Source organism: Scyliorhinus torazame, chromosome 3 (assembly GCF_047496885.1).
Source record: "Scyliorhinus torazame isolate Kashiwa2021f chromosome 3, sScyTor2.1, whole genome shotgun sequence".
Taxonomy (NCBI): Eukaryota; Metazoa; Chordata; class Chondrichthyes; order Carcharhiniformes; family Scyliorhinidae; genus Scyliorhinus; species Scyliorhinus torazame.
In genome coordinates, this window is record NC_092709.1 from 141,807,554 (window position 1) to 141,819,716 (window position 12,163).

Sequence of the window (12,163 nt, forward strand, 5' to 3'; positions counted from 1 at the left end):
TATAAAAAATTGTATGAAGCTCAACCCCCGGATGGGAGGGAGAGAATGATGGAGTTTTTGGATCGGCTGGAAATTCCCAAGGTGGAAGAGCAGGAAAGGATGGGATTGGGAGCACAGATCACGGTAGAAGAAGTGGTGAAAGGAATTAGGAACATGCAGACGGGAAAGGCCCCGGGACCGGACGGATTCCCAGTTGAATTTTACAGAAAATATTTGGACTTGCTCGCCCCGCTACTGACGAGGACCTTCAACGAGGCAAAGGAAAGGGGACAACTGCCCCCGACTATGTCAGAAGCAACGATATCGCTTCTTTTAAAGAAGGAAAAGGATCCGCTACAATGCGGGTCCTACAGACCAATCTCCCTCCTCAATGTAGATGCCAAGGTCTTGGCCAAGGTAATGGCAATGAGAATAGAGGAATGTGTCCCGGGGGTGATTCATGAGGACCAAACTGGGTTTGTGAAGGGGAGACAGCTGAACACGAACATACGGAGGTTGTTAGGGGTAATGATGATGGCCCCACCAGAGGGTGAAACGGAGATAGTAGTGGCGATGGATGCCGAGAAAGCATTTGATAGAGTGGAGTGGGATTATCTATGGGAGGTGTTGAGGAGATTTGGGTTCGGAGAGGGGTATGTTAGATGGGTGCAGCTGTTGTATAGGGCCCCAGTGGCGAGTGTGGTCACGAATGGACGGGGATCGGCATATTTTCGGCTCCATAGAGGGACAAGGCAGGGATGTCCTCTGTCCCCATTACTGTTTGCACTAGCGATTGAGCCCCTGGCGATAGCGCTGAGAGGTTCCAAGGGATGGAGGGGAATACTTCGGGGAGGAGAAGAACACCGGGTATCTTTATATGCGGATGATCTGCTACTATATGTGGCGGATCCAGCGGAGGGGATGCCGGAAATAATGCGGATACTTGGGGAGTTTGGGGATTTTTCAGGGTATAAATTGAACATGGGAAAGAGTGAGCTGTTTGTGGTGCATCCAGGGGAGCAGAGTAGAGAAATAGAAGACCTACCGTTGAGGAAGGTAACAAGAGACTTTCGTTACCTGGGGATCCAGATAGCTAAGAATTGGGGCACATTGCACAGGCTAAATTTGACGCGGTTGGTGGAACAGGTGGAGGAAGATTTCAAGAGATGGGACATGGTAGCATTGTCAATGGCAGGGAGGGTGCAGGCAGTTAAGATGGTGGTCCTCCCGAGATTCCTTTTTGTGTTTCAGTGTCTCCCGGTGGTGATCACGAAGGCTTTTTTCAAAAGGATAGAAAAGAGTATTATGGGTTTTGTTTGGGCCGGGAAGACTCCGAGAGTGAGGAAGGGATTCTTACAGCGAAGTAGGGATAGGGGGGGGCTGGCACTACCGAGCCTAAGTGAGTATTATTGGGCCGCTAATATTTCAATGGTGAGTAAGTGGATGGGAGAGGAGGAAGGAGCGGCGTGGAAGAGATTAGAGAGGGCGTCCTGTAGGGGGACCAGCCTGCAGGCTATGGTGACAGCCCCATTGCCGTTCTCACCAAGGAACTATACCACGAGTCCGGTGGTGGTAGCCACACTGAAGATTTGGGGACAGTGGAGACGACATAGGGGAAAGACCGGAGCACTGGGGGGGTCCCCGATAAGAAACAACCATAGGTTTGCCCCGGGGGGAATGGATGGGGGATATGGAATGTGGCAAAGAGCAGGTATAACGCAATTGAAAGATCTATTTGTGGATGGGAAGTTTGCGAGTCTGAGAGCGCTGACCGAGAAATATGGGTTGCCCCAAGGGAATGCATTCAGGTACATGCAATTGAGGGCTTTTGCGAGGCAGCAGGTGAGGGAATTCCCGCAGCTCCCGACACAAGAGGTGCAGGACAGAGTCATCTCAAAGAAATGGGTGGGGGACGGTAAGGTGTCGGATATATATAGGGAAATGAGAGACGAAGGGGAGACTATGATGGACGAACTAAAAGGGAAATGGGAAGAAGAGCTAGGGGAGGAGATTGAGGAGGGGATGTGGGCAGATGCCCTAAACAGGGTAAACTCGTCGTCCTCGTGCGCCAGGCTAAGCCTGATTCAGTTTAAGGTATTACACAGGGCACATATGACTGGAACACGGCTCAGTAAATTTTTTGGGGTGGAGGATAGGTGTACGAGGTGCTCGAGAAGCCCAGCGAATCATACCCATATGTTTTGGTCATGCCCGGCACTACAGGGGTTTTGGATGGGGGTGACAAAGGTGCTTTCGAAAGTAGTAGGAGTCCGGGTCGAACCAAGCTGGGGGTTGGCTATATTTGGGGTTGCACAAGAGCCGGGAGTGCAGGAGGCGAAAGAGGCCGATGTTTTGGCCTTTGCGTCCCTAATAGCCCGGCGCAGAATATTGCTAATGTGGAAAGAAGCCAAGCCCCCGGGGGTGGAGACCTGGATAAATGATATGGCGGGGTTCATAAAGTTAGAGCGGATTAAGTTCGTCCTAAGGGGGTCGGCTCAAGGGTTTACTAGGCGGTGGCAACCGTTCGTCGAATATCTTGCGGAAAGATAGATAGGGGAGAACAAAGAAGGCAGCAGCAGCGGCCCAGGACTGGGGGGGGGGGGGGGGGGGGGGAGGGATGGGGGGGGATGGGGGGGGGGGGTGGCCTGAGACAAGGCAGTTGCCAATTAGGGCTAGTTTTTATTTTTTGTTATTTAATATTTATTTATTTGTTGTTGTTTTTGTTTAAATTTAAAAAAGGTCATTATTATCTGTATTGTTACAATGTTGTGTAAAGGATGCACAATGTACTGTGTTGGTTGACCAAAAATTTTCAATAAAATATTATTTAAAAAAAAAGAAAATGTAGTTGTGATAAAAGAAAGCTGGTGGTAAGAATGTAGAGAGGAAGGAAAAATTGCTGAGCAGAGGAATGCAAAGGAGCTGCAATGTATTGGGCGGGAATCCAACCCGGGCCTCTCACGTGGCAGGTGAGAATTCTACCACTGAACCACCAATGCAAGCCACACAACTGAAGCTGAACTTTCATGCACAATGCCTGAGTTGCTAACAGATGTTGATGTGTGTTAGCCAAAGAAAACTGCATGTAACCAGCAGAGAGATGCAGTGTAAAGATGAGAAATAACAGTGCAACACCAGTCAATCTTGCATTGGCCGGGAATCGAACCCGGGCCTCCCGCGTGGCAGGCGAGAATTCTGCCACTGAACCACCAATGCAACTCCATTATTAAGCTTGTGATGTTCTCCTTTTTTTCCCCAATGCTTTCACTCAGCGGCATTTGCATTTCCTCACTTTGTCCTCTCTTTCCCCAAATGTCAACAAATTTCTTTACCTAAACTTCGGGCACAGCAGCGCATAAACCTCCTGTGCTCTCACTTCACACCACTACAATATCACCTAATGCTACACTGCAATATCATCAGGCCGCTACTTTTCTTCACGCAAAGCTAACAGTGCTTCCACTAGGCCAGACTGCAAATTCCATGGCTTGATGACAGACGGCTCGTTCCTTTCAGAATAACATGTTGTGCATCTTTCCGATTTTACAGCCAGGTTCGCTAATTATCCTCATGCTGCGTTACAGTAAAGTGGGATTTCACACCTCCACCAAACAACCTATGTTTGGATGATGGCTTTTATACCGCTACCAGCCTTGGTTACATTTGAACTCACATCATCATTTCAGTTATGCAGGCCTCTGCACCATGAACCCAACAACATTGGCACAATGCTGTCACATCCTGTGTCCTGATTCCCCATGTGTCATCCTCGTCATCATGCTCTCGAATGTAGGTCCGTGTTTGCGAAACAGGAAAGGAAGGGGTGAATCAGCATTCGCCAAGGTTGAGGAATGTCAGCTTTATGGAAAGAGTTGAGAAGCTGGCATTATCCTAGTTGCAACACAAGGGACTCCTTAGGGGGAGACAATTATCCACCAACATTGCCTCAGGTGAATGAGGTGTGAATCTCCAAATGGACTCCGAAAATGAGTAATGTGAAACATCGCCTCCTCCCACTTATCTTGGTAAAGAGTACTGTAAAGATACTCGCGATGTTTACACACATGTGTGAGTCTGTGCGTGTCTGGGCCTTGTCCTATTCTGTGGCCGGTATCCTGTTGCCCCTTTATGTTTGGGCCATTCCTCCTTAGCCGGAATGTTCTGAGAGGCTGAATGAGCTTTGAACGAGATGCTTTTTCTCTTCTTTGTCTCATGGTATTTGTACTGGTCCAATTGTATTGGTGTGCTTGTGTTCTCCTCTGTATATATACGTTGACATATTTTGCTATGCTGTGGAATTCCTGTGATTTAGCTGGTTATTTGTGACAATGGAAAAAGGTGAATGAAAAGACTTTGTAAAAAAAGAGTCCAGTGAAAAATTATCAGTTTGTGCAAAGTTTGTTTGAACGTTTCTGAAGGCAATGAAGGTAAAAATGTTGTGAAGGGTTAAAAAGAAGTCAGGGAAGGAGGGTTTTAATTGAAGAGGAATGAGTGTTTGCAGCTGGGAGTGGTGAAGCGGACAGGAAAAGGGAGAGTGTTGTGAAGCAGATGTTGAAAATGAGCATGAGGAAAGTGGTAATGAGATTGATGCGGAGGGAGTGTATGGTGAAAATGTAGTTGCGATAAAAGAAAGCTGGTGGTAAGAATGTAGAGAGGAATGAAAAATTGCTGAGCACAGGAATGCAAAAGAGCTGTGATGCATTGGCCGGGAATCAAACCCGGGCCTCCCGCGTGGCAGGCGAGAATTCTACCACTGAACCACCAATGCAAGCCACACAACTGAAGCTGAACTTTCATCCCCAATGCCTGAGTTGCTAACAGATGTTAATGTGTGGTAGCCAAAGAATACTGCATGGAACCAGCAGAGAGATGCAGTGTAAAGATGAGAAATAACAGTGCAACACCAGTCGATCTTGCATTGGCCGGGAATCGAACCCGGGCCTCCCGCGTGGCAGACGAGAATTCTACCACTGAACCACCAATGCAACTCCACTATCAATCTCATGATGTTCTCCTTTTTTTCGCCAATGCTTTCACTCAGCAGCATTTCCATTTCCTCACTTTGTCCTCTCTTTCCCCAAATGTCAACAAATTTCTTTACCTAAACTTCGGGCACAGCAGCGCATAAACCTCATGTGCTCTCACTTCACACCACTACAGATCACCTAATGCTACACTGCAATATCATCAGGCCGCTACTTTTCTTCACGCAAAGCTAACAGTGCTTCCACTAGGCCAGACTGCAAATTCCATGGCTTGATAACATACGGCTCCTTCCTTTCAGAATAATATGTTGTGCATCTTTCCGATTTTACAGCCAGGTTGGCTAATTATCCTAATGCTGCGTTACAGTAAAGTGGGATTTCACACCTCCACCAAACAACCTATGTTTGGATAATGGCTTTTATACCGCTACCAGCCTTGGTTACATTTGAACTCACATCATCATTTCAGTTATGCAGGCCTCTGCACCATGAACCCACAACATTGGCACAATGCTGTCACATCCTGTGTCCTGATTCCCCATGTGTCATCCTGGTCATCATGCTCTCGAATGTAGGTCCGTGTTTGCAAAACAGGAAAGGAAGGGGTGAATCAGCATTCGCCAAGGTTGAGGAATGTCAGCTTTATGGAAAGAGTTGAGAAGCTGGCATTATCCTCGTTGCAACACAAGGGACTCCTTGGGGGGAGACAATTACCCACCAACATTGCCTCAGGTGAATGAGGTGTGAATCTCCAAATGGACTCCGAAAACGAGTAACGTGAAACATCGCCTCCTCCCACTTATCTTGGAAAAGAGTACTGTAAAGATACTCGCGATGTTTACACACATGTGTGAGACTGTGCGTGTCTGGGCCTTGTCCTGTTCTGTGGCCGGTATCCTGTTGCCCCTTTATGTTTGGGCCATTCCTCCTTAGCCGGAATGTTCTGAGAGGCTGAATGAGCTTTGAACGAGCTGCTTTTTGTCTTCTTTGTCTCATGGTATTTGTACTGGTCCAATTGTTTTGTTGTGCTTGTGTTCTCCTCTGTATATATATATGTTGACATATTTTGCTATGCTGTGGAATTCCTGTGATTTAGCTGGCTATTTGTGACAATGGAAAAAGGTGAATGAAAAGACATTGTAAAAAAAAAAGAGTCCAGTGAAAAATTATCAGTTTGTGCAAAGTTTGTTTGAACTTTTCTTAAGGCAATGAAGGTAAAAATGTTGTGAAAGGTGAAAAAGAAGTCAGGGAAGGAGGTCTTTAATTGAAGAGGAATGAGTGTTTGCAGCTGGGAGTGGTGAAGCGGACAGGAAAAGGGAGAGTGTTGTGAAGCAGATGTTGAAAATGAGCATGAGGAAAGTGGTAAAGAGATTGATGCGGAGGGAGTGTATGGTGAAAATGTAGTTGTGATAAAAGAAAGCTGGTGGTAAGAATGTAGAGAGGAAGGAAAAATTGCTGAGCAGAGGAATGCAAAGGAGCTGCATTGTATTGGCCGGGAATCCAACCCGGGCCTCCCGCGTGGCAGGTGAGAATTCTACCACTGAACCACCAATGCAAGCCACACAACTGAAGCTGAACTTTCATGCACAATGCCTGAGTTGCTAACAGATGTTGATGTGTGTTAGCCAAAGAAAACTGCATGTAACTAGCAGAGAGATGCAGTGTAAAGATGAGAAATAACAGTGCAACACCAGTCGATCTTGCATTGGCCGGGAATCGAACCCGGGCCTCCCGCGTGGCAAGCGAGATTTATACCACTGAACCACCAATCCAACTCCATTATCAAGCTTGTGATGTTCTCCTTTTTTTCCCCAATGCTTTCACTCAGCGGCATTTGCATTTCCTCACTTTGTCCTCTCTTTCCGCAAATGTCAACAAATTTCTTTACCTAAACTTCGGGCACAGCAGCGCATAAACCTCCTGTGCTCTCACTTCACACCACTACAATATCACCGAATGCTACACTGCAATATCATCAGGCCGCTACTTTTCTTCACGCAAAGCTAACAGTGCTTCCACTAGGCCAGACTGCAAATTCCATGGCTTGATGACAGACGGCTCGTTCCTTTCAGAATAACATGTTGTGCATCTTTCCGATTTTACAGCCAGGTTGGCTAATTATCCTAATGCTGCGTTACAGTAAAGTGGGATTTCACACCTCCACCAAACAACCTATGTTTGGATGATGGCTTTTATACCGCTACCAGCCTTGGTTACATTTGAACTCACATCATCATTTCAGTTATGCAGGCCTCTGCACCATGAACCCAACAACATTGGCACAATGCTGTCACATCCTGTGTCCTGATTCCCCATGTGTCATCCTCGTCATCATGCTCTCGAATGTAGGTCCGTGTTTGCGAAACAGGAAAGGAAGGGGTGAATCAGCATTCGCCAAGGTTGAGGAATGTCAGCTTTATGGAAAGAGTTGAGAAGCTGGCAATATCCTAGTTGCAACACAAGGGACTCCTTAGGGGGAGACAATTATCCACCAACATTGCCTCAGGTGAATGAGGTGTGAATCTCCAAATGGACTCCAAAAACGAGTAACGTGAAACATCGCCTCCTCCCACTTATCTTGGAAAAGAGTACTGTAAAGATACTCGCGATGTTTACACACATGTGTGACTGTGCGTGTCTGGGCCTTGTCCTGTTCTGTGGCCGGTATCCTGTTGCCCCTTTATGTTTGGGCCATTCCTCCTTAGGCGGAATGTTCTGAGAGGCTGAATGAGCTTTGAACGAGCTGCTTTTTCTCTTCTTTGTCTCATGGTATTTGTACTGGTCCAATTGTATTGTTGTGCTTGTGTTCTCCTCTGTATACTCCTCTGTATATATATATATGTTGACATATTTTGCTATGCTGTGGAATTCCTGTGATTTAGCTGGCTATTTGTGACAATGGAAAAAGGTGAATGAAAAGACATTGTAAAAAAAAAGAGTCCATTGAAAAATTATCAGTTTGTGCAAAGTTTGTTTGAACTTTTCTGAAGGCAATGAAGGTAAAAATGTTGTGAAGTGTTAAAAAGAAGTGAGAGGAGGAGGGTTTTAATTGAAGAGGAATGAGTGTTTGCAGCTGTGAGTGGTGAAGCGGACAGGAAAAGGGAGAGTGTTGTGAAGCAGATGTTGAAAATGAGCATGAGGAAAGTGGTAAAGAGATTGATGCGGAGGGAGTGTATGGTGAAAATGTAGTTGCGATAAAAGAAAGCTGGTGGTAAGAATGTAGAGAGGCAGGAAAAATTGCTGAGCAGAGGAATGCAAAGGAGCTGCAATGTACTGGCCGGGAATCCAACCCGGGCCTCTCACGTGGCAGGTGAGAATTCTACCACTGAACCACCAATGCAAGCCACACAACTGAAGCTGAACTTTCATGCACAATGCCTGAGTTGCTAACAGATGTTGATGTGTGTTAGCCAAAGAAAACTGCATGTAACCAGCAGAGAGATGCAGTGTAAAGATGAGAAATAACAGTGCAACACCAGTCGATCTTGCATTGGCCGGGAATCGAACCCGGGCCTCCCGCGTGGCAGGCGAGAATTCTACCACTGAACCACCAATGCAACTCCATTATCAAGCTTGTGATGTTCTCCTTTTTTTCCCCAATGCTTTCACTCAGCGGCATTTGCATTTCCTCACTTTGTCCTCTCTTTCCCCAAATGTCAACAAATTTCTTTACCTAAACTTCGGGCACAGCAGCGCATAAACCTCCTGTGCTCTCACTTCACACCACTACAATATCACCTAATGCTACACTGCAATATCATCAGGCCGCTACTTTTCTTCACGCAAAGCTAACAGTGCTTCCACTAGGCCAGACTGCAAATTCCATGGCTTGATGACAGACGGCTCGTTCCTTTCAGAATAACATGTTGTGCATCTTTCCGATTTTACAGCCAGGTTGGCTAATTATCCTAATGCTGCGTTACAGTAAAGTGGGATTTCACACCTCCACCAAACAACCTATGTTTGGATGATGGCTTTTATACCGCTACCAGCCTTGGTTACATTTGAACTCACATCATCATTTCAGTTATGCAGGCCTCTGCACCATGAACCCAACAACATTGGCACAATGCTGTCACATCCTGTGTCCTGATTCCCCATGTGTCATCCTGGTCATCATGCTCTCGAATGTAGGTCCGTGTTTGCAAAACAGGAAAGGAAGGGGTGAATCAGCATTCGCCAAGGTTGAGGAATGTGAGCTTTATGGAAAGAGTTGAGAAGCTGGCAATATCCTAGTTGCAACACAAGGGACTCCTTAGGGGGAGACAATTATCCACCAACATTGCCTCAGGTGAATGAGGTGTGAATCTCCAAATGGACTCCGAAAACGAGTAACGTGAAACATCGCCTCCTCCCACTTATCTTGGAAAAGAGTACTGTAAAGATACTCGCGATGTTTACACACATGTGTGAGACTGTGCGTGTCTGGGCCTTGTCCTGTTCTGTGGCCGGTATCCTGTTGCCCCTTTATGTTTGGGCCATTCCTCCTTAGGCGGAATGTTCTGAGAGGCTGAATGAGCTTTGAACGAGCTGCTTTTTCTCTTCTTTGTCTCATGGTATTTGTACTGGTCCAATTGTATTGTTGTGCTTGTGTTCTCCTCTGTATACTCCTCTGTATATATATATGTTGACATATTTTGCTATGCTGTGGAATTCCTGTGATTTAGCTGGCTATTTGTGACAATGGAAAAAGGTGAATGAAAAGACATTGTAAAAAAAAAGAGTCCAGTGAAAAATTATCAGTTTGTGCAAAGTTTGTTTGAACTTTTCTGAAGGCAATGAAGGTAAAAATGTTGTGAAGGGTTAAAAAGAAGTGAGAGGAGGAGGGTTTTAATTGAAGAGGAATGAGTGTTTGCAGCTGTGAGTGGTGAAGCGGACAGGAAAAGGGAGAGTGTTGTGAAGCACATGTTGAAAATGAGCATGAGGAAAGTGGTAAAGAGATTGATGCGGAGGGAGTGTATGGTGAAAATGTAGTTGCGATAAAAGAAAGCTGGTGGTAAGAATGTAGAGAGGAATGAAAAATTGCTGAGCACAGGAATGCAAAAGAGCTGTGATGCATTGGCCGGGAATCGAACCCGGGCGTCCCGCGTGGCAGGCGAGAATTCTACCACTGAACCACCAATGCAAGCCAAGCAACTGAAGCTGAACTTTCAAGCCCAATGCCTGAGTTGCTAACAGATGTTGATGTGTGTTAGCCAAAGAAAACTGCATATAACCAGCAGAGTGATGCAGTGTAAAGATGAGAAATAACAGTGCAACACCAGTCGATCTTGCATTGGCCGGGAATCGAACCCGGGCCTCCCGCGTGGCAGACGAGAATTCTACCACTGAACCACCAATGCAACTCCACTATCAAGTTCATGATGTTCTCCTTTTTTTCCCCAATGCTTTCACTCAGCCGCATTTCCATTTCCTCACTTTGTCCTCACTTTCCCCAAATTGCAACAAATTTCTTTACCTAAACTTCGGGCACAGCAGCGCATAAACCTCATGTGCTCTCACTTCACACCACTACAGATCACCTAATGCTACACTGCAATATCATCAGGCCGCTACTTTTCTTCACGCAAAGTTAACAGTGCTTCCACTAGGCCAGACTGCAAATTCCATGGCTTGATAACATACGGCTCCTTCCTTTCAGAATAATATGTTGTGCATCTTTCCGATTTTACAGCCAGGTTGGCTAATTATCCTAATGCTGCGTTACAGTAAAGTGGGATTTCACACCTCCACCAAACAACCTATGTTTGGATAATGGCTTTTATACCGCTACCAGCCTTGGTTACATTTGAACTCACATCATCATTTCAGTTATGCAGGCCTCTGCACCATGAACCCACAACATTGGCACAATGCTGTCACATCCTGTGTCCTGATTCCCCATGTGTCATCCTGGTCATCATGCTCTCGAATGTAGGTCCGTGTTTGCAAAACAGGAAAGGAAGGGGTGAATCAGCATTGCTCAAGGTTGAGGAATGTCAGCTTTATGGAAAGAGTTGAGAAGCTGGCAATATCCTAGTTGCAACACAAGGGACTCCTTAGGGGGACACAATTATCCACCAACATTGCCTCAGGTGAATGAGGTGTGAATCTCCAAATGGACTCCGAAAACGAGTAACGTGAAACATCGCCTCCTCCCACTTATCTTGGTAAAGAGTACTGCAAAGATACTCGCGATGTTTACACACATGTGTGAGACTGTGCTTGTCTGGGCCTTGTCCTGTTCTGTGGCCGGTATCCTGTTGCCCCTTTATGTTTGGGCCATTCCTCCTTAGCCGGAATGTTCTGAGAGGCTGAATGAGCTTCAAACGAGCTGCTTTTTCTCTTCTTTGTCTCATGGTATTTGTACTGGTCCAATTGTATTGTTGTGCTTGTGTTCTCCTCTGTATATATACGTTGACATATTTTGCTATGCTGTGGAATTCCTGTGATTTAGCTGGTTATTTGTGACAATGGAAAAAGGTGAATGAAAATACTTTGTAAAAAAAGAGTCCAGTGAAAAATTATCAGTTTGTACAAAGTTTGTTTGAACGTTTCTGAAAGCAATGAAGGTAAAAATGTTGTGAAGGGTTAAAAAGAAGTGAGAGGAGGAGGGTTTTAATTGAAGAGGAATGAGTGTTTGCAGCTGTGAGTGGTGAAGCGGACAGGAAAAGGGAGAGTGTTGTGAAGCAGATGTTGAAAATGAGCATGAGGAAAGTGGTAATGAGATTGATGCGGAGGGAGTGAATGGTGAAAATGTAGTTGTGATAAAAGAAAGCTGGTGGTAAGAATGTAGAGAGGAATGAAAAATTGCTGAGCACAGGAATGCAAAAGAGCTGTGATGCATTGGCCGGGAATCAAACCCGGGCCTCCCGCGTGGCAGGCGAGAATTCTACCACTGAACCACCAATGCAAGACACGCAACTAAAGCTGAACTTTCAAGCCCAATGCCTGAGTTGCTAACAGATGTTGATGTGTGTTAGCCAAAGAAAACTGCATGTAACCAGCAGAGAGATGCAGTGTAAAGATGAGAAATAACAGTGCAACACCAGTCAATCTTGCATTGGCCGGGAATTGAACCCGGGCCGCCCGCGTGGCAGGCGAGAATTATACCACTGAACCACCAATGCAACTCCACGATCAATTTCATGATGTTCTCCTTTTTTTCCCCAATGCTTTCACTCAGCAGCGTTTCCATTTCCTCACTTTGTCCTCACTTT

The 12,163-nt window shown here is 45.9% G+C and overlaps 10 non-coding genes across 10 annotated transcripts; all 10 read right to left on the minus strand.

Moving 5' to 3' along the window:
• Positions 1–3,124: 3,124 nt before the first annotated feature.
• trnag-gcc (transfer RNA glycine (anticodon GCC)) lies at positions 3,125–3,195 on the minus strand. The gene has a single exon. It is a non-coding gene; the product is annotated as a tRNA-Gly (tRNA).
• A 1,481-nt stretch (positions 3,196–4,676) lies between these two features.
• trnag-gcc (transfer RNA glycine (anticodon GCC)) lies at positions 4,677–4,747 on the minus strand. Its single transcript has one exon. It is a non-coding gene; the product is annotated as a tRNA-Gly (tRNA).
• Positions 4,748–4,893: 146 nt separating this feature from the next.
• On the minus strand, positions 4,894–4,964 carry trnag-gcc (transfer RNA glycine (anticodon GCC)). The gene has a single exon. It is a non-coding gene; the product is annotated as a tRNA-Gly (tRNA).
• Positions 4,965–6,448: 1,484 nt separating this feature from the next.
• Positions 6,449–6,519, minus strand: trnag-gcc (transfer RNA glycine (anticodon GCC)). The gene has a single exon. It is a non-coding gene; the product is annotated as a tRNA-Gly (tRNA).
• A 1,714-nt stretch (positions 6,520–8,233) lies between these two features.
• On the minus strand, positions 8,234–8,304 carry trnag-gcc (transfer RNA glycine (anticodon GCC)). The gene has a single exon. It is a non-coding gene; the product is annotated as a tRNA-Gly (tRNA).
• Positions 8,305–8,450: 146 nt separating this feature from the next.
• trnag-gcc (transfer RNA glycine (anticodon GCC)) lies at positions 8,451–8,521 on the minus strand. Its single transcript has one exon. It is a non-coding gene; the product is annotated as a tRNA-Gly (tRNA).
• Positions 8,522–10,018: 1,497 nt separating this feature from the next.
• trnag-gcc (transfer RNA glycine (anticodon GCC)) lies at positions 10,019–10,089 on the minus strand. Its single transcript has one exon. It is a non-coding gene; the product is annotated as a tRNA-Gly (tRNA).
• Positions 10,090–10,235: 146 nt separating this feature from the next.
• Positions 10,236–10,306, minus strand: trnag-gcc (transfer RNA glycine (anticodon GCC)). Its single transcript has one exon. It is a non-coding gene; the product is annotated as a tRNA-Gly (tRNA).
• Positions 10,307–11,785: 1,479 nt separating this feature from the next.
• On the minus strand, positions 11,786–11,856 carry trnag-gcc (transfer RNA glycine (anticodon GCC)). Its single transcript has one exon. It is a non-coding gene; the product is annotated as a tRNA-Gly (tRNA).
• Positions 11,857–12,002: 146 nt separating this feature from the next.
• On the minus strand, positions 12,003–12,073 carry trnag-gcc (transfer RNA glycine (anticodon GCC)). Its single transcript has one exon. It is a non-coding gene; the product is annotated as a tRNA-Gly (tRNA).
• Between the last annotated feature and the right edge of the window lie 90 nt (positions 12,074–12,163).